Here is a 17,469-nt window from a genome sequence, read left to right on the forward strand (position 1 = left end):
AGGCAATTGAATTAAATAAGCAGTAAGGGAAAGCAAAGAGCTGGTCAAACTTTGGCCACACTAAGGGCCAGTGTATTAGATAAGTAGTGAAAAACTCAAAAACTTACAGCACCTGGTATTCCTAGGCAGTCTCCCATCCAAGTACTAACTAGGCCCAACTCTGCTTAGCTTCTGAGATCAGACGAGATCAGGCGTGAACAGGGTGGTATGGCCGTAAGCTAAAAGCTGCTGCAAAAGCCCCTATTTTAAGGTGAGGCACACTAAGTGCCATTATACTAGATAAGTAATGAATGAAATACAAAAAAAAAAAAACTTCAAAATGAGCTACATTAAAGATAAGAGCATTAGTTAAGTAGTTAAAAACAGTCAAACTCTGTTTAAAGAACAGCTACTTTAAAGGCAATTGAATTAAATAAGCAGTAAGGGAAAGCAAAGAGCTGGTCAAACTTTGACCACACTAAGGGCCAGTGTATTAGATAAGTAGTGAAAAATCTCAAAAACTTACAGCACCTGGTATTCCTAGGCAGTCTCCCATCCAAGTACTAACTAGGCCCAACTCTGCTTAGCTTCTGAGATCAGACGAGATCAGGCGTGAACAGGGTGGTATGGCCGTAAGCTTAAAGCTGCTGCAAAAAGCCCCTATTTTAAGGTGAGGCACACTATGCCATTATACTAGATAAGTAATGAATGAAATACAAAAAAAAAAACTTCAAAATGAGCTACATTAAAGATAAGAGCATTAGTTAAGTAGTTAAAAACAGTCAAACTCTGTTTAAAGAACAGCTACTTTAAAGGCAATTGAATTAAATAAGCAGTAAGGGAAAGCAAAGAGCTGGTCAAACTTTGACCACACTAGGGCCAGTGTATTAGATAAGTAGTGAAAAACTCAAAAACTTACAGCACCTGGTATTCCTAGGCAGTCTCCCATCCAAGTACTAACTAGGCCCAACTCTGCTTAGCTTCTGAGATCAGACGAGATCAGGCGTGAACAGGGTGGTATGGCCGTAAGCTAAAGCTGCTGCAAAAAGCCCCTATTTTAAGGTGAGGCACACTAAGTGCCATTATACTAGATAAGTAATGAATGAAATACAAAAAAATACTTCAAAATGAGCTACATTAAAGATAAGAGCATTAGTTAAGTAGTTAAAAACAGTCAAACTCTGTTTAAAGAACAGCTACTTTAAAGGCAATTGAATTAAATAAGCAGTAAGGGAAAGCAAAGAGCTGGTCAAACTTTGACCACACTAAGGGCCAGTGTATTAGATAAGTAGTGAAAAACTCAAAAACTTACAGCACCTGGTATTCCTAGGCAGTCTCCCATCCAAGTACTAACTAGGCCCAACTCTGCTTAGCTTCTGAGATCAGACGAGATCAGGCGTGAACAGGGTGGTATGGCCGTAAGCTAAAGCTGCTGCAAAAAGCCCCTATTTTAAGGTGAGGCACACTAAGTGCCATTATACTAGATAAGTAATGAATGAAATACAAAAAAATACTTCAAAATGAGCTACATTAAAGATAAGAGCATTAGTTAAGTAGTTAAAAACAGTCAAACTCTGTTTAAAGAACAGCTACTTTAAAGGCAATTGAATTAAATAAGCAGTAAGGGAAAGCAAAGAGCTGGTCAAACTTTGGCCACACTAAGGGCCAGTGTATTAGATAAGTAGTGAAAAACTCAAAAACTTACAGCACCTGGTATTCCTAGGCAGTCTCCCATCCAAGTACTAACTAGGCCCAACTCTGCTTAGCTTCTGAGATCAGACGAGATCAGGCGTGAACAGGGTGGTATGGCCGTAAGCTAAAGCTGCTGCAAAAAGCCCCTATTTTAAGGTGAGGCACACTAAGTGCCATTATACTAGATAAGTAATGAATGAAATACAAAAAAAAAAAAATACTTCAAAATGAGCTACATTAAAGATAAGAGCATTAGTTAAGTAGTTAAAAACAGTCAAACTCTGTTTAAAGAACAGCTACTTTAAAGGCAATTGAATTAAATAAGCAGTAAGGGAAAGCAAAGAGCTGGTCAAACTTTGACCACACTAAGGGCCAGTGTATTAGATAAGTAGTGAAAAACTCAAAAACTTACAGCACCTGGTATTCCTAGGGCAGTCTCCCATCCAAGTACTAACTAGGCCCAACTCTGCTTAGCTTCTGAGATCAGACGAGATCAGGCGTGAACAGGGTGGTATGGCCGTAAGCTAAAGCTGCTGCAAAAAGCCCCTATTTTAAGGTGAGGCACACTAAGTGCCATTATACTAGATAAGTAATGAATGAAATACAAAAAAAAAAAAATACTTCAAAATGAGCTACATTAAAGATAAGAGCATTAGTTAAGTAGTTAAAAACAGTCAAACTCTGTTTAAAGAACAGCTACTTTAAAGGCAATTGAATTAAATAAGCAGTAAGGGAAAGCAAAGAGCTGGTCAAACTTTGACCACACTAAGGGCCAGTGTATTAGATAAGTAGTGAAAAACTCAAAAACTTACAGCACCTGGTATTCCTAGGCAGTCTCCCATCCAAGTACTAACTAGGCCCAACTCTGCTTAGCTTCTGAGATCAGACGAGATCAGGCGTGAACAGGGTGGTATGGCCGTAGCTAAAGCTGCTGCAAAAAGCCCCTATTTTAAGGTGAGGCACACTAAGTGCCATTATACTAGATAAGTAATGAATGAAATACAAAAAAAAAAAAAAATACTTCAAAATGAGCTACATTAAAGATAAGAGCATTAGTTAAGTAGTTAAAAACAGTCAAACTCTGTTTAAAGAACAGCTACTTTAAAGGCAATTGAATTAAATAAGCAGTAAGGGAAAGCAAAGAGCTGGTCAAACTTTGACCACACTAAGGGCCAGTATTAGATAAGTAGTGAAAAACTCAAAAACTTACAGCACCTGGTATTCCTAGGCAGTCTCCCATCCAAGTACTAACTAGGCCCAACTCTGCTTAGCTTCTGAGATCAGACGAGATCAGGCGTGAACAGGGTGGTATGGCCGTAAGCTAAAAGCTGCTGCAAAAGCCCCCTATTTTAAGGTGAGGCACACTAAGTGCCATTATACTAGATAAGTAATGAATGAAATACAAAAAAAAATACTTCAAAATGAGCTACATTAAAGATAAGAGCATTAGTTAAGTAGTTAAAAACAGTCAAACTCTGTTTAAAGAACAGCTACTTTAAAGGCAATTGAATTAAATAAGCAGTAAGGGAAAGCAAAGAGCTGGTCAAACTTTGACCACACTAAGGGCCAGTGTATTAGATAAGTAGTGAAAAACTCAAAAACTTACAGCACCTGGTATTCCTAGGCAGTCTCCCATCCAAGTACTAACTAGGCCCAACTCTGCTTAGCTTCTGAGATCAGACGAGATCAGGCGTGAACAGGGTGGTATGGCCGTAAGCTAAAGCTGCTGCAAAAGCCCCCTATTTTAAGGTGAGGCACACTAAGTGCCATTATACTAGATAAGTAATGAATGAAATACAAAAAAAAAAAAAAAAACTACTTCAAAATGAGCTACATTAAAGATAAGAGCATTAGTTAAGTAGTTAAAAACAGTCAAACTCTGTTTAAAGAACAGCTACTTTAAAGGCAATTGAATTAAATAAGCAGTAAGGGAAAGCAAAGAGCTGGTCAAACTTTGACCACACTAAGGGCCAGTGTATTAGATAAGTAGTGAAAAACTCAAAAACTTACAGCACCTGGTATTCCTAGGCAGTCTCCCATCCAAGTACTAACTAGGCCCAACTCTGCTTAGCTTCTGAGATCAGACGAGATCAGGCGTGAACAGGGTGGTATGGCCGTAAGCTAAAGCTGCTGCAAAAAGCCCCCTATTTTAAGGTGAGGCACACTAAGTGCCATTATACTAGATAAGTAATGAATGAAATACAAAAAAAAATACTTCAAAATGAGCTACATTAAAGATAAGAGCATTAGTTAAGTAGTTAAAAACAGTCAAACTCTGTTTAAAGAACAGCTACTTTAAAGGCAATTGAATTAAATAAGCAGTAAGGGAAAGCAAAGAGCTGGTCAAACTTTGACCACACTAAGGGCCAGTGTGTATTAGATAAGTAGTGAAAAACTCAAAAACTTACAGCACCTGGTATTCCTAGCAGTCAGTCTCCCATCCAAGTACTAACTAGGCCCAACTCTGCTTAGCTTCTGAGATCAGACGAGATCAGGCGTGAACAGGGTGGTATGGCCGTAAGCTAAAGCTGCTGCAAAAGCCCCCTATTTTAAGGTGAGGCACACTAAGTGCCATTATACTAGATAAGTAATGAATGAAATACAAAAAAAAACTTCAAAATGAGCTACATTAAAGATAAGAGCATTAGTTAAGTAGTTAAAAACAGTCAAACTCTGTTTAAAGAACAGCTACTTTAAAGGCAATTGAATTAAATAAGCAGTAAGGGAAAGCAAAGAGCTGGTCAAACTTTGACCACACTAAGGGCCAGTGTATTAGATAAGTAGTGAAAAACTCAAAAACTTACAGCACCTGGTATTCCTAGGCAGTCTCCCATCCAAGTACTAACTAGGCCCAACTCTGCTTAGCTTCTGAGATCAGACGAGATCAGGCGTGAACAGGGTGGTATGGCCAGTAGCTAAAGCTGCTGCAAAAAGCCCCTATTTTAAGGTGAGGCACACTAAGTGCCATTATACTAGATAAGTAATGAATGAAATACAAAAAAAAATACTTCAAAATGAGCTACATTAAAGATAAGAGCATTAGTTAAGTAGTTAAAAACAGTCAAACTCTGTTTAAAGAACAGCTACTTTAAAGGCAATTGAATTAAATAAGCAGTAAGGGAAAGCAAAGAGCTGGTCAAACTTTGGCCACACTAAGGGCCAGTGTATTAGATAAGTAGTGAAAAACTCAAAAACTTACAGCACCTGGTATTCCTAGGCAGTCTCCCATCCAAGTACTAACTAGGCCCAACTCTGCTTAGCTTCTGAGATCAGACGAGATCAGGCGTGAACAGGGTGGTATGGCCGTAAGCTAAAGCTGCTGCAAAAAGCCCCTATTTTAAGGTGAGGCACACTAAGTGCCATTATACTAGATAAGTAATGAATGAAATACAAAAAAAAACTTCAAAATGAGCTACATTAAAGATAAGAGCATTAGTTAAGTAGTTAAAAACAGTCAAACTCTGTTTAAAGAACAGCTACTTTAAAGGCAATTGAATTAAATAAGCAGTAAGGGAAAGCAAAGAGCTGGTCAAACTTTGACCACACTAAGGGCCAGTGTATTAGATAAGTAGTGAAAAACTCAAAAACTTACAGCACCTGGTATTCCTAGGCAGTCTCCCATCCAAGTACTAACTAGGCCCAACTCTGCTTAGCTTCTGAGATCAGACGAGATCAGGCGTGAACAGGGTGGTATGGCCGTAAGCTAAAGCTGCTGCAAAAAGCCCCTATTTTTAAGGGTGAGGCACACTAAGTGCCATTATACTAGATAAGTAATGAATGAAATACAAAAAAAAAAATACTTCAAAATGAGCTACATTAAAGATAAGAGCATTAGTTAAGTAGTTAAAAACAGTCAAACTCTGTTTAAAGAACAGCTACTTTAAAGGCAATTGAATTAAATAAGCAGTAAGGGAAAGCAAAGAGCTGGTCAAACTTTGACCACACTAAGGGCCAGTGTATTAGATAAGTAGTGAAAAAAACTCAAAAACTTACAGCACCTGGTATTCCTAGGCAGTCTCCCATCCAAGTACTAACTAGGCCCAACTCTGCTTAGCTTCTGAGATCAGACGAGATCAGGCGTGAACAGGGTGGTATGGCCGTAAGCTAAAAGCTGCTGCAAAAAGCCCCTATTTTAAGGTGAGGCACACTAAGTGCCATTATACTAGATAAGTAATGAATGAAATACAAAAAAAAATACTTCAAAATGAGCTACATTAAAGATAAGAGCATTAGTTAAGTAGTTAAAAACAGTCAAAAACTCTGTTTAAAGAACAGCTACTTTAAAGGCAATTGAATTAAATAAGCAGTAAGGGAAAGCAAAGAGCTGGTCAAACTTTGACCACACTAAGGGCCAGTGTATTAGATAAGTAGTGAAAAACTCAAAAACTTACAGCACCTGGTATTCCTAGGCAGTCTCCCATCCAAGTACTAACTAGGCCCAACTCTGCTTAGCTTCTGAGATCAGACGAGATCAGGCGTGAACAGGGTGGTATGGCCGTAAGCTAAAGCTGCTGCAAAAAGCCCCTATTTTAAGGTGAGGCACACTAAGTGCCATTATACTAGATAAGTAATGAATGAAATACAAAAAAAAAAAAACTTCAAAATGAGCTACATTAAAGATAAGAGCATTAGTTAAGTAGTTAAAAACAGTCAAACTCTGTTTAAAGAACAGCTACTTTAAAGGCAATTGAATTAAATAAGCAGTAAGGGAAAGCAAAGAGCTGGTCAAACTTTGACCCACACTAAGGGCCAGTGTATTAGATAAGTAGTGAAAAACTCAAAAACTTACAGCACCTGGTATTCCTAGGCAGTCTCCCATCCAAGTACTAACTAGGCCCAACTCTGCTTAGCTTCTGAGATCAGACGAGATCAGGCGTGAACAGGGTGGTATGGCCGTAAGCTAAAGCTGCTGCAAAAAGCCCCCTATTTTAAGGTGAGGCACACTAAGTGCCATTATACTAGATAAGTAATGAAATGAAAATAAAAAAAAAAATACTTCAAAATGAGCTACATTAAAGATAAGAGCATTAGTTAAGTAGTTAAAAACAGTCAAACTCTGTTTAAAGAACAGCTACTTTAAAGGCAATTGAATTAAATAAGCAGTAAGGGAAAGCAAAGAGCTGGTCAAACTTTGGCCACACTAAGGGCCAGTGTATTAGATAAGTAGTGAAAAACTCAAAAACTTACAGCACCTGGTATTCCTAGGCAGTCTCCCATCCAAGTACTAACTAGGCCCAACTCTGCTTAGCTTCTGAGATCAGACGAGATCAGGCGTGAACAGGGTGGTATGGCCGTAAGCTAAAGCTGCTGCAAAAAAAAGCCCCTATTTTAAGGTGAGGGCACACTAAGTGCCATTATACTAGATAAGTAATGAATGAAATACAAAAAAAAAAATACTTCAAAATGAGCTACATTAAAGATAAGAGCATTAGTTAAGTAGTTAAAAACAGTCAAACTCTGTTTAAAGAACAGCTACTTTAAAGGCAATTGAATTAAATAAGCAGTAAGGGAAAGCAAAGAGCTGGTCAAACTTTGACCACACTAAGGGCCAGTGTATTAGATAAGTAGTGAAAAACTCAAAAACTTACAGCACCTGGTATTCCTAGGCAGTCTCCCATCCAAGTACTAACTAGGCCCAACTCTGCTTAGCTTCTGAGATCAGACGAGATCAGGCGTGAACAGGGTGGTATGGCCGTAAGCTAAAGCTGCTGCAAAAAGCCCCTATTTTAAGGTGAGGCACACTAAGTGCCATTATACTAGATAAGTAATGAATGAAATACAAAAAAAAAAATACTTCAAAATGAGCTACATTAAAGATAAGAGCATTAGTTAAGTAGTTAAAAACAGTCAAACTCTGTTTAAAGAACAGCTACTTTAAAGGCAATTGAATTAAATAAGCAGTAAGGGAAAGCAAAGAGCTGGTCAAACTTTGACCACACTAAGGGCCAGTGTATTAGATAAGTAGTGAAAAACTCAAAAACTTACAGCACCTGGTATTCCTAGGCAGTCTCCCATCCAAGTACTAACTAGGCCCAACTCTGCTTAGCTTCTGAGATCAGACGAGATCAGGCGTGAACAGGTGGTATGGCCGTAAGCGAAAGCTGCTGCAAAAAGCCCCTATTTTAAGGTGAGGCACACTAAGTGCCATTATACTAGATAAGTAATGAATGAAATACAAAAAAAAAAATACTTCAAAATGAGCTACATTAAAGATAAGAGCATTAGTTAAGTAGTTAAAAACAGTCAAACTCTGTTTAAAGAACAGCTACTTTAAAGGCAATTGAATTAAATAAGCAGTAAGGGAAAGCAAAGAGCTGGTCAAACTTTGGCCACACTAAGGGCCAGTGTATTAGATAAGTAGTGAAAAACTCAAAAACTTACAGCACCTGGTATTCCTAGGCAGTCTCCCATCCAAGTACTAACTAGGCCCAACTCTGCTTAGCTTCTGAGATCAGACGAGATCAGGCGTGAACAGGGTGGTATGGCCGTAAGCTAAAAGCTGCTGCAAAAAGCCCCTATTTTAAGGTGAGGCACACTAAGTGCCATTATACTAGATAAGTAATGAATGAAATACAAAAAAAAATACTTCAAAATGAGCTACATTAAAGATAAGAGCATTAGTTAAGTAGTTAAAAACAGTCAAACTCTGTTTTAAAGAACAGCTACTTTAAAGGCAATTGAATTAAATAAGCAGTAAGGGAAAGCAAAGAGCTGGTCAAACTTTGACCACACTAAGGGCCAGTGTATTAGATAAGTAGTGAAAAACTCAAAAACTTACAGCACCTGGTATTCCTAGGCAGTCTCCCATCCAAGTACTAACTAGGCCCAACTCTGCTTAGCTTCTGAGATCAGACGAGATCAGGCGTGAACAGGGTGGTATGGCCGTAAGCGAAAGCTGCTGCAAAAAGCCCCTATTTTAAGGTGAGGCACACTAAGTGCCATTATACTAGATAAGTAATGAATGAAATACAAAAAAATACTTCAAAATGAGCTACATTAAAGATAAGAGCATTAGTTAAGTAGTTAAAAACAGTCAAACTCTGTTTAAAGAACAGCTACTTTAAAGGCAATTGAATTAAATAAGCAGTAAGGGAAAGCAAAGAGCTGGTCAAACTTTGACCACACTAAGGGCCAGTGTATTAGATAAGTAGTGAAAAACTCAAAACTTACAGCACCTGGTATTCCTAGGCAGTCTCCCATCCAAGTACTAACTAGGCCCAACTCTGCTTAGCTTCTGAGATCAGACGAGATCAGGCGTGAACAGGGTGGTATGGCCGTAAGCTAAAGCTGCTGCAAAAGCCCCTATTTTAAGGTGAGGCACACTAAGTGCCATTATACTAGATAAGTAATGAATGAAATACAAAAAAAAATACTTCAAAATGAGCTACATTAAAGATAAGAGCATTAGTTAAGTAGTTAAAAACAGTCAAACTCTGTTTAAAGAACAGCTACTTTAAAGGCAATTGAATTAAATAAGCAGTAAGGGAAAGCAAAGAGCTGGTCAAACTTTGACCACACTAAGGGCCAGTGTATTAGATAAGTAGTGAAAAACTCAAAAACTTACAGCACCTGGTATTCCTAGGCAGTCTCCCATCCAAGTACTAACTAGGCCCAACTCTGCTTAGCTTCTGAGATCAGACGAGATCAGGCGTGAACAGGGTGGTATGGCCGTAAGCTAAAGCTGCTGCAAAAAGCCCCTATTTTAAGGTGAGGCACACTAAGTGCCATTATACTAGATAAGTAATGAATGAAATACAAAAAATACTTCAAAATGAGCTACATTAAAGATAAGAGCATTTAGTTAAGTAGTTAAAAACAGTCAAACTCTGTTTAAAGAACAGCTACTTTAAAGGCAATTGAATTAAATAGTAAGTAAGGGAAAGCAAAGAGCTGGTCAAACTTTGACCACACTAAGGGCCAGTGTATTAGATAAGTAGTGAAAAACTCAAAAACTTACAGCACCTGGTATTCCTAGGCAGTCTCCCATCCAAGTACTAACTAGGCCCAACTCTGCTTAGCTTCTGAGATCAGACGAGATCAGGCGTGAACAGGTGGTATGGCCGTAAGCTAAAGCTGCTGCAAAAAGCCCCTATTTTAAGGGTGAGGCACACTAAGTGCCATTATACTAGATAAGTAATGAATGAAATACAAAAAAAAAAATACTTCAAAATGAGCTACATTAAAGATAAGAGCATTAGTTAAGTAGTTAAAAACAGTCAAACTCTGTGTTTAAAGAACAGCTACTTTAAAGGCAATTGAATTAAATAAGCAGTAAGGGAAAGCAAAGAGCTGGTCAAACTTTGACCACACTAAGGGCCAGTGTATTAGATAAGTAGTGAAAAACTCAAAAACTTACAGCACCTGGTATTCCTAGGCAGTCTCCCATCCAAGTACTAACTAGGCCCAACTCTGCTTAGCTTCTGAGATCAGACGAGATCAGGCGTGAACAGGGTGGTATGGCCGTAAGCTAAAGCTGCTGCAAAAAAGCCCCTATTTTAAGGTGAGGCACACTAAGTGCCATTATACTAGATAAGTAATGAATGAAATACAAAAAAAAAAATACTTCAAAATGAGCTACATTAAAGATAAGAGCATTAGTTAAGTAGTTAAAAACAGTCAAACTCTGTTTAAAGAACAGCTACTTTAAAGGCAATTGAATTAAATAAGCAGTAAGGGAAAGCAAAGAGCTGGTCAAACTTTGACCACACTAAGGGCCAGTGTATTAGATAAGTAGTGAAAAACTCAAAAACTTACAGCACCTGGTATTCCTAGGCAGTCTCCCATCCAAGTACTAACTAGGCCCAACTCTGCTTAGCTTCTGAGATCAGACGAGATCAGGCGTGAACAGGGTGGTATGGCCGTAGCTTAAAAGCTGCTGCAAAAAGCCCCTATTTTAAGGTGAGGCACACTAAGTGCCATTATACTAGATAAGTAATGAATGAAATACAAAAAAAAAAATACTTCAAAATGAGCTACATTAAAGATAAGAGCATTAGTTAAGTAGTTAAAAACAGTCAAACTCTGTTTAAAGAACAGCTACTTTAAAGGCAATTGAATTAAATAAGCAGTAAGGGAAAGCAAAGAGCTGGTCAAACTTTGACCACACTAAGGGCCAGTGTATTAGATAAGTAGTGAAAAACTCAAAACTTACAGCACCTGGTATTCCTAGGCAGTCTCCCATCCAAGTACTAACTAGGCCCAACTCTGCTTAGCTTCTGAGATCAGACGAGATCAGGCGTGAACAGGGTGGTATGGCCGTAGCTAAAGCTGCTGCAAAAAGCCCCTATTTTAAGGTGAGGCACACTAAGTGCCATTATACTAGATAAGCAAGTAATGAATGAAATACAAAAAAAAAAACTTCAAAATGAGCTACATTAAAGATAAGAGCATTAGTTAAGTAGTTAAAAACAGTCAAACTCTGTTTGTTTAAAGAACAGCTACTTTAAAGGCAATTGAATTAAATAAGCAGTAAGGGAAAGCAAAGAGCTGGTCAAACTTTGACCACACTAAGGGCCAGTGTATTAGATAAGTAGTGAAAAACTCAAAAACTTACAGCACCTGGTATTCCTAGGCAGTCTCCCATCCAAGTACTAACTAGGCCCAACTCTGCTTAGCTTCTGAGATCAGACGAGATCAGGCGTGAACAGGGTGGTATGGCCGTAAGCTAAAGCTGCTGCAAAAAGCCCCCTATTTTAAGGTGAGGCACACTAAGTGCCATTATACTAGATAAGTAATGAATGAAATACAAAAAAATACTTCAAAATGAGCTACATTAAAGATAAGAGCATTAGTTAAGTAGTTAAAAACAGTCAAACTCTGTTTAAAGAACAGCTACTTTAAAGGCAATTGAATTAAATAAGCAGTAAGGGAAAAAGCAAAGAGCTGGTCAAACTTTGACCACACTAAGGGCCAGTGTATTAGATAAGTAGTGAAAAACTCAAAAACTTACAGCACCTGGTATTCCTAGGCAGTCTCCCATCCAAGTACTAACTAGGCCCAACTCTGCTTAGCTTCTGAGATCAGACGAGATCAGGCGTGAACAGGGTGGTATGGCCGTAAAGCTAAAGCTGCTGCAAAAAGCCCCTATTTTAAGGTGAGGCACACTAAGTGCCATTATACTAGATAAGTAATGAATGAAATACAAAAAAAAAAATACTCAAAAATGAGCTACATTAAAGATAAGAGCATTAGTTAAGTAGTTAAAAACAGTCAAACTCTGTTTAAAGAACAGCTACTTTAAAGGCAATTGAATTAAATAAGCAGTAAGGGAAAGCAAAGAGCTGGTCAAACTTTGACCACACTAAGGGCCAGTGTATTAGATAAGTAGTGAAAAACTCAAAAACTTAGCACCTGGTATTCCTAGGCAGTCTCCCATCCAAGTACTAACTAGGGCCCAACTCTGCTTAGCTTCTGAGATCAGACGAGATTGAAGGTGAACAGGTGGGATGGTCAGAAGTAAAAGCTGCTGCAAAAAGCCCTTATTTAAGGTGAGGCACACTATGCCATTATACCAGATAAGCAATGAATGAAATACAAAAAAAAAAATACTTCCAAAAATGAGCTACATTAAAGATAAGAGCATTAGTTGGCAGAAGTTAAAATAGTCAACTCTCTTGTTTAAAGAACAGCTACTTTAAAGGCAAATTGAATTAAATACAGTAAGGAAAGGAAGAGCTGGTCAAACTTTGACCACACTATGGGCCAGTGTAGGCTGATAAGTAGTGAAAAACTCAAAAACTTCACAGCACCTGGCAGGCCCCAGTCTCTATCCAAGTACTAACTAGGCCCAACTCTGCTTAGCTTCTGAGATCAGACGTGAACAGGGTATGGCCGTAAAGTTAAAGCTGCTGCAAAAGCCCCTATTTTAAGGTGAGGCACACTAAGTGCCATTATACTAGATAAGTAATGAATGAAATACAAAAAAATACTCAAATGAGCTACATTAAAGATAAGAGCATTAGTTACAGTTAAAACAGTCAAACTCTCTGTTTAAAGTACAGCTACTTTAAAGGCAATTGAATTAAATAAGCAGTAAGGGAAAGCAAAGAGCTGGTCAACTTTTGGCCACACTAATGGGCTGTTGTATTAGATAAGCAGTGAAAACCTGGAAAAATTTACAGCACCTAGTTTTCCTAGGCAGTCTCCCACCCAAGAACACCAATTCAGGCCCAACTCTGTTTGGCTTCTGAGATCAGACGAGACATCAGGCGTGAACAGGGAGGTATGGCCGCAAGTGAAAGCTGCTGCAAAAGCCTCCTATTTTGGAAGGTGAGGCAATACTAAGTGCCATTATACTAGATAAGTAATGAATGAAATACAAAAAATACTTCAAAATGAGCTACATTAAAGATAAGAGCATTAGTTAAGTAGTTAAAACAGTCAAACTCTGTTTAAAGAACAGCTACTAAAGGCAAATTGAACAAATACAGTAAGGGAGCAAAGAAGCTGGTCAAACTGTTGACCACACCATGGGCCAGTGTATTAGATAAGTAGTGAAAAACTCAAAAACTTACAGCACCTGGTATTCCTAGGGGCAGTTCCCATCCAAGTACTAAACTAGGCCCAACTCTGCTTAGCTTCTGAGATCAGGACGCAGCACTAGGCGTGGAACAGGGTGGTATGGCCGTAAGCGTAAAGCTGCTGCAAAAGCCTCCTATTTTAAGGTGAGGCACACTAAGTGCCAATATACTAGATAAGTAATGAATGAAATACAAAAAAATACTTCCAAAATGAGCTACATTAAAGATAAGAGCATTAGTTAAGTAGTTAAAAACAGTCAAACTCTAGCTTAAAGAACAGCTACTTTAAAGGCAATTGAATTCAAATAAGCAGTAAGTGAAAAGCAAAGAGCTGGTCAAACTTTGGCCACACTAAGGGCCAGTGTATTAGATAAGTAGTGAAAAACTCAAAAACTTACAGCACCTGGTATTCCTAGGCAGTCTCCCATCCAAGTACTAACTAGTCTCAACTCTGCTTAGCTTCTGAGATCAGACGAAGATCATATGTGGAACAGGAGTTGTATGGGCACAAGCAAAAGCTGCTGCAAAAAGCCCCTATTTTAAGGTGTGAGGTACACTAAGTGCCATTATACTAGATAAGTAATGAATGAAATACAAAAAAATACTCAAAATGAGCTACATTAAAGATAAGAGCATTAGTTAAGTAGCGTAAAAACAGTCAAACTTCTGTTTAAAGAACAGCTACTTTAAAGGCAATTGAATTAAATACAGTAAGGGAAAGCAAAGAGGCTGGTCAAACTTTGACCAGTTACTCAAGGGCCAGTGCATTAGATAAGTAGTGAAAATCTCAAAAACTTACAGCACCTGGTATTCCTAGGCAGTTCTCCCATCCAAGTACTCAACTAGGCCCAACCTCTGCTTAGCTTCCTGAGATCAGACGATCAGGCGTGAACAGGGTGGGATGGCCGTACAAAAGCTGCTGCAAAAAGCCTCTATTTTAAGGTGAGGTACACTAAGTGCCATTATACTAGATAAGTAATGAATGAAATACAAAAAAAAAAAAAAAAATACTTCAAAATGAGCTACATTAAAGATAAGAGCATTAGTTAAGTAGTTAAAAAATAGTCAAACTCTGTTTAAAGAACAGCTACTTTAAAGGCAATTGAATTAAATAAGCAGTAAGGGGAAAGCAAAGAGCTGGTCAAACTTTGAATTTAAGCACTATGGGCCAGTGTATTAGATAAGTAGTGAAAAACTCAAAAAACTTACAGCAATTTTGGTATTCCTAGGCAGTCTCCTCATCCAAGTATCAATCACTAGGCCCAACTCTGCTTTAGCTTCTGAGATCAGATCGAGATCAGGCGTGAACAGGGTGGTATGGTCGCTAAGCTAAAAAGCTGCTGCAAAAGTCCCCTATTTTAAGGTGAGGTACACTAAGTGCCATTATACTGTAGATAAGTAATGAATGAAATACAAAAAAATACTTCAAAATGAGCTACATTAAAGATAAGAGCATTAGTTAAGTAGTTAAAAACAGTCAAACTCTTTTTAAAGCACAGCTACTTTAAAGGCAATTGAATTAAATAAGCAGTAAGGAAAAGCAAAGAGCTGGTCAAACTTTGGGCCACACTCATGGCCAGTGTATTAGATAAGTAGTGAAAAAACTCAAAAACTTACAGCACCTGGTATTCCTAGGCAGCCTCCCATCCAAGCACTAACTCAGGCCCAACTCTGCTTAGCTTCTGAGATCAGACGACATCAGGCGTGAACAGGGTGGAATGGCCGTGAAGCTAAAGCTGCTGCAAAAAGCCCTATTTTAAGGTGAGGCACACTAAGTGCCATTATACTAGATAAGTAATGAATGAAATACAAAAAAATACTTCAAAAATGAGCTACATTAAAGATAAGAGCGTTAGTTAAGTAGTTAAAAACAGTCAAACTCTGTTTAAAGAACATTCAGCTACTTTAAAGGCAATTGAATTAAATAAGCAGCAAGGGAAAGCAAAAGAGCTGGTCAAACTTTTGACCACACTAAGGGCCAGTGTATTAGATGTTATGCAGTGAAAAAACTCAAAACTGGTACAGCACCTGGAGATTCCTAGGCAGTCTCCCATCCAAGTACTAACTAGGCCCAACTCTGCTTAGCTTCTGAGATCAGACGAGATCAGGGCGTGGAACAGGGTGGTATGGCCGTAGCTTGAAAGCTGCTGCAAAAAGCTTTATTTTAAGGTGAGGCACACTCAAGTGCCATTATACTAGATAAGTAATGAATGAAATACAAAAAAAAATACTTCAAAAATGAGCTACATTAAAGATAAGAGCATTAGTTAAGTAGTTAAAAATATGTCAAACTTTGTTTAAAGTAATAGCTACTTTAAAGGCAATTGAATTAAATAAGCAGTAAGGGAAAGCAAAGAGCTGGTCAAACTTTGGCCACACTAAGGGCCAGTGTATTAGATAAGCAGTGAAAAACTCAAAACTTACAGCACCTGGTATCTCTAGGCAGTCTCCCCATCCAAGTACTAACGAGGCCCAACTCTGCTTAGCTTTCTGAGATCAGACGAGATCAGGCGTGAACAGGGTGGTAGTGGGCCAGTAAGTTTAAAGCTGCTGCAAAAGCCCCCTATTTTATGGTGAGGCACACTCAGTGCCATTATACTAGATAAGTAATGAAATGAAATACAAAAAATACTTCAAAATGAGCTACATTAAAGATAAGAGCATTAGTTAAGTAAAGTTAAAACAGTCAAACTCTGTTTAAAGAACAGCTACTTTTAAAGGTAATTGAATTAAATAAGCAGTAAGGGGAAAGCAAAAGAGCTGGTCAAACTTTGACCACACTAAGGGCCAGTGTATTAGATAAGTAGTGAAAAACTCAAAACTTACAGCACCTGGTATTCCTAGGCAGTCTCCCATCCAAGTACTAACTAGGCCCAACTCTGCTTAGCTTCTGAGATCAGACGAGATCAGGCGCAGAACAGGGTGGTATGGCCGTAAGTTAAAGCTGCTGCAAAGTTTTCCCCTATTTTAAGGCAGGTGAGGCACACTAAGTGCCATTATACTAGATAAGTAATGAATGAAATACAAAAAAATACTCAAAATGAGCTACATTAAAGATAAGAGCATTAGTTAAGTAGTTAAAAAAACAGTCAAACTCTGTTTAAAGAACAGCTACTTTAAAGGCAATTGAACTCTAAATACAGTAAGGGAAAGCAAAGAGCTGGTCAAATCCCTTGACCACACTAAGGGCCAGTGTATTAGATAAGTAGAAAAAATCAAAAAGTTACAGCACTGGTATTGCTAGGCAGGCTCCCTATCCAAGTACTAACTAGGCCCAACTCTACTTAGCTTCTGAGATCAGACGATTATCAGGCGTGAACAGGGTGGCATACGTCCGTGCTTTAAAGCTGCTGCAAAAGCTCCCTATTTTAAGGTGAGGTACACTAAGTGCCATTATACTAGATAAGTAATGAATGAAATACAAAAAATACTCTCCAAATGAGCTACATTAAAGATAAGAGCATTAGTTAAGTAGTTAAAAACAGTCAAACTCTGTTTAAAGAACAGCTACTTTAAAGGCAATTGAATTAAATAAGCAGTAAGGGAAAGCAAAAGAGCTGGTCAAACTTTGACCACACTAAGGGCCAGTGTATTAGATAAGCAGTGAAAAAACTCAAAAACTTACAGCACCTGGTATTCCTAGGCAGCCTCCCATCCAAGTACTAACTAGGCCCAACTCTGCTTTAGCTTCTGAGATTAGAGAGATCAGGCGTGGAACAGGGTGGTATGGCCAGCAGTGTAAAGCACATGCAAAAAGTCTCCTATTTTAAGGTGAGGTACACTAAGTGCCATTATACTAGATAAGTAATGAATGAAATACAAAAAAAATACTTCAAAATGAGTCTACATTAAAGATAAGAGCATTAGTTAAGTAGTTAAAAATAGTCAAACTCTGTTTAAAGAACAGCTACTTTAAAGGCAAATTGAATTAAATAAGCAGTAAGGGAAAAAGCAAAGAGTTGGTCAAACTTTGGACCAAGCACTCTAAGGGCCAGTGTATTAGATAAGCAGTGAAAAAAAACTCAAAAACTTACAGCACCTGGTATTCCTAGCAGTCTCCCATCCAAGTACTAACTAGGCCCAACTCTGCTTAGTTTCTGAGATCAGAGATGACATCAGGCGTGAACAGGGTGGTATGGCTACAAGCAAAAGCTGCACAAGCAAAAGCCCCTATTTTAAGGTGGAGGCACACTAAGTGCCATTATATAGATAAGTACTGAATGAAATACAAAAAAAAATACTTCAAAATGAGCTATATTAAAGATAAGAGCATTAGTTA

The 17,469-nt window shown here is 38.2% G+C and overlaps 21 non-coding genes and 12 pseudogenes across 21 annotated transcripts; all 33 read right to left on the reverse strand.

Annotated features, from left to right (window-relative positions):
• Positions 1–100: 100 nt before the first annotated feature.
• On the reverse strand, positions 101–219 carry LOC122336434. The gene has a single exon (XR_006249259.1). It is a non-coding gene; the product is annotated as a 5S ribosomal RNA (ribosomal RNA).
• A 279-nt stretch (positions 220–498) lies between these two features.
• LOC122336435 lies at positions 499–617 on the reverse strand. Its single transcript, XR_006249260.1, has one exon. It is a non-coding gene; the product is annotated as a 5S ribosomal RNA (ribosomal RNA).
• Positions 618–891: 274 nt separating this feature from the next.
• LOC122336436 lies at positions 892–1,010 on the reverse strand. Its single transcript, XR_006249261.1, has one exon. It is a non-coding gene; the product is annotated as a 5S ribosomal RNA (ribosomal RNA).
• A 274-nt stretch (positions 1,011–1,284) lies between these two features.
• LOC122336437 lies at positions 1,285–1,403 on the reverse strand. Its single transcript, XR_006249262.1, has one exon. It is a non-coding gene; the product is annotated as a 5S ribosomal RNA (ribosomal RNA).
• Positions 1,404–1,677: 274 nt separating this feature from the next.
• Positions 1,678–1,796, reverse strand: LOC122336439. Its single transcript, XR_006249263.1, has one exon. It is a non-coding gene; the product is annotated as a 5S ribosomal RNA (ribosomal RNA).
• Positions 1,797–2,076: 280 nt separating this feature from the next.
• LOC122336495 lies at positions 2,077–2,196 on the reverse strand (annotated as a pseudogene).
• Positions 2,197–2,476: 280 nt separating this feature from the next.
• On the reverse strand, positions 2,477–2,595 carry LOC122336492 (annotated as a pseudogene).
• Positions 2,596–2,874: 279 nt separating this feature from the next.
• On the reverse strand, positions 2,875–2,993 carry LOC122336441. Its single transcript, XR_006249265.1, has one exon. It is a non-coding gene; the product is annotated as a 5S ribosomal RNA (ribosomal RNA).
• Positions 2,994–3,270: 277 nt separating this feature from the next.
• Positions 3,271–3,389, reverse strand: LOC122336442. The gene has a single exon (XR_006249266.1). It is a non-coding gene; the product is annotated as a 5S ribosomal RNA (ribosomal RNA).
• Positions 3,390–3,674: 285 nt separating this feature from the next.
• LOC122336443 lies at positions 3,675–3,793 on the reverse strand. Its single transcript, XR_006249267.1, has one exon. It is a non-coding gene; the product is annotated as a 5S ribosomal RNA (ribosomal RNA).
• Positions 3,794–4,072: 279 nt separating this feature from the next.
• On the reverse strand, positions 4,073–4,194 carry LOC122336513 (annotated as a pseudogene).
• Positions 4,195–4,468: 274 nt separating this feature from the next.
• LOC122336510 lies at positions 4,469–4,587 on the reverse strand (annotated as a pseudogene).
• A 276-nt stretch (positions 4,588–4,863) lies between these two features.
• On the reverse strand, positions 4,864–4,982 carry LOC122336444. Its single transcript, XR_006249268.1, has one exon. It is a non-coding gene; the product is annotated as a 5S ribosomal RNA (ribosomal RNA).
• A 274-nt stretch (positions 4,983–5,256) lies between these two features.
• On the reverse strand, positions 5,257–5,375 carry LOC122336445. The gene has a single exon (XR_006249269.1). It is a non-coding gene; the product is annotated as a 5S ribosomal RNA (ribosomal RNA).
• A 282-nt stretch (positions 5,376–5,657) lies between these two features.
• On the reverse strand, positions 5,658–5,776 carry LOC122336446. The gene has a single exon (XR_006249270.1). It is a non-coding gene; the product is annotated as a 5S ribosomal RNA (ribosomal RNA).
• Positions 5,777–6,055: 279 nt separating this feature from the next.
• On the reverse strand, positions 6,056–6,174 carry LOC122336447. The gene has a single exon (XR_006249271.1). It is a non-coding gene; the product is annotated as a 5S ribosomal RNA (ribosomal RNA).
• A 279-nt stretch (positions 6,175–6,453) lies between these two features.
• Positions 6,454–6,572, reverse strand: LOC122336448. The gene has a single exon (XR_006249272.1). It is a non-coding gene; the product is annotated as a 5S ribosomal RNA (ribosomal RNA).
• Positions 6,573–6,851: 279 nt separating this feature from the next.
• On the reverse strand, positions 6,852–6,970 carry LOC122336449. The gene has a single exon (XR_006249273.1). It is a non-coding gene; the product is annotated as a 5S ribosomal RNA (ribosomal RNA).
• A 282-nt stretch (positions 6,971–7,252) lies between these two features.
• LOC122336450 lies at positions 7,253–7,371 on the reverse strand. The gene has a single exon (XR_006249274.1). It is a non-coding gene; the product is annotated as a 5S ribosomal RNA (ribosomal RNA).
• Positions 7,372–7,649: 278 nt separating this feature from the next.
• On the reverse strand, positions 7,650–7,767 carry LOC122336503 (annotated as a pseudogene).
• A 278-nt stretch (positions 7,768–8,045) lies between these two features.
• Positions 8,046–8,164, reverse strand: LOC122336452. Its single transcript, XR_006249276.1, has one exon. It is a non-coding gene; the product is annotated as a 5S ribosomal RNA (ribosomal RNA).
• A 278-nt stretch (positions 8,165–8,442) lies between these two features.
• On the reverse strand, positions 8,443–8,561 carry LOC122336453. The gene has a single exon (XR_006249277.1). It is a non-coding gene; the product is annotated as a 5S ribosomal RNA (ribosomal RNA).
• A 273-nt stretch (positions 8,562–8,834) lies between these two features.
• Positions 8,835–8,953, reverse strand: LOC122336456. Its single transcript, XR_006249278.1, has one exon. It is a non-coding gene; the product is annotated as a 5S ribosomal RNA (ribosomal RNA).
• A 275-nt stretch (positions 8,954–9,228) lies between these two features.
• LOC122336457 lies at positions 9,229–9,347 on the reverse strand. Its single transcript, XR_006249279.1, has one exon. It is a non-coding gene; the product is annotated as a 5S ribosomal RNA (ribosomal RNA).
• Positions 9,348–9,621: 274 nt separating this feature from the next.
• LOC122336504 lies at positions 9,622–9,739 on the reverse strand (annotated as a pseudogene).
• A 281-nt stretch (positions 9,740–10,020) lies between these two features.
• Positions 10,021–10,139, reverse strand: LOC122336458. The gene has a single exon (XR_006249280.1). It is a non-coding gene; the product is annotated as a 5S ribosomal RNA (ribosomal RNA).
• A 279-nt stretch (positions 10,140–10,418) lies between these two features.
• Positions 10,419–10,537, reverse strand: LOC122336493 (annotated as a pseudogene).
• Positions 10,538–10,815: 278 nt separating this feature from the next.
• LOC122336494 lies at positions 10,816–10,934 on the reverse strand (annotated as a pseudogene).
• Positions 10,935–11,217: 283 nt separating this feature from the next.
• LOC122336459 lies at positions 11,218–11,336 on the reverse strand. Its single transcript, XR_006249281.1, has one exon. It is a non-coding gene; the product is annotated as a 5S ribosomal RNA (ribosomal RNA).
• Positions 11,337–11,613: 277 nt separating this feature from the next.
• On the reverse strand, positions 11,614–11,732 carry LOC122336477 (annotated as a pseudogene).
• Positions 11,733–15,206: 3,474 nt separating this feature from the next.
• LOC122336545 lies at positions 15,207–15,328 on the reverse strand (annotated as a pseudogene).
• A 681-nt stretch (positions 15,329–16,009) lies between these two features.
• Positions 16,010–16,129, reverse strand: LOC122336476 (annotated as a pseudogene).
• Positions 16,130–17,217: 1,088 nt separating this feature from the next.
• LOC122336546 lies at positions 17,218–17,337 on the reverse strand (annotated as a pseudogene).
• Positions 17,338–17,469: the final 132 nt, after the last annotated feature.

The sequence above is a fragment of the Puntigrus tetrazona genome, unplaced genomic scaffold (genome assembly GCF_018831695.1).
Source record: "Puntigrus tetrazona isolate hp1 unplaced genomic scaffold, ASM1883169v1 S000000965, whole genome shotgun sequence".
In the NCBI taxonomy this organism is placed as follows: Eukaryota; Metazoa; Chordata; class Actinopteri; order Cypriniformes; family Cyprinidae; genus Puntigrus; species Puntigrus tetrazona.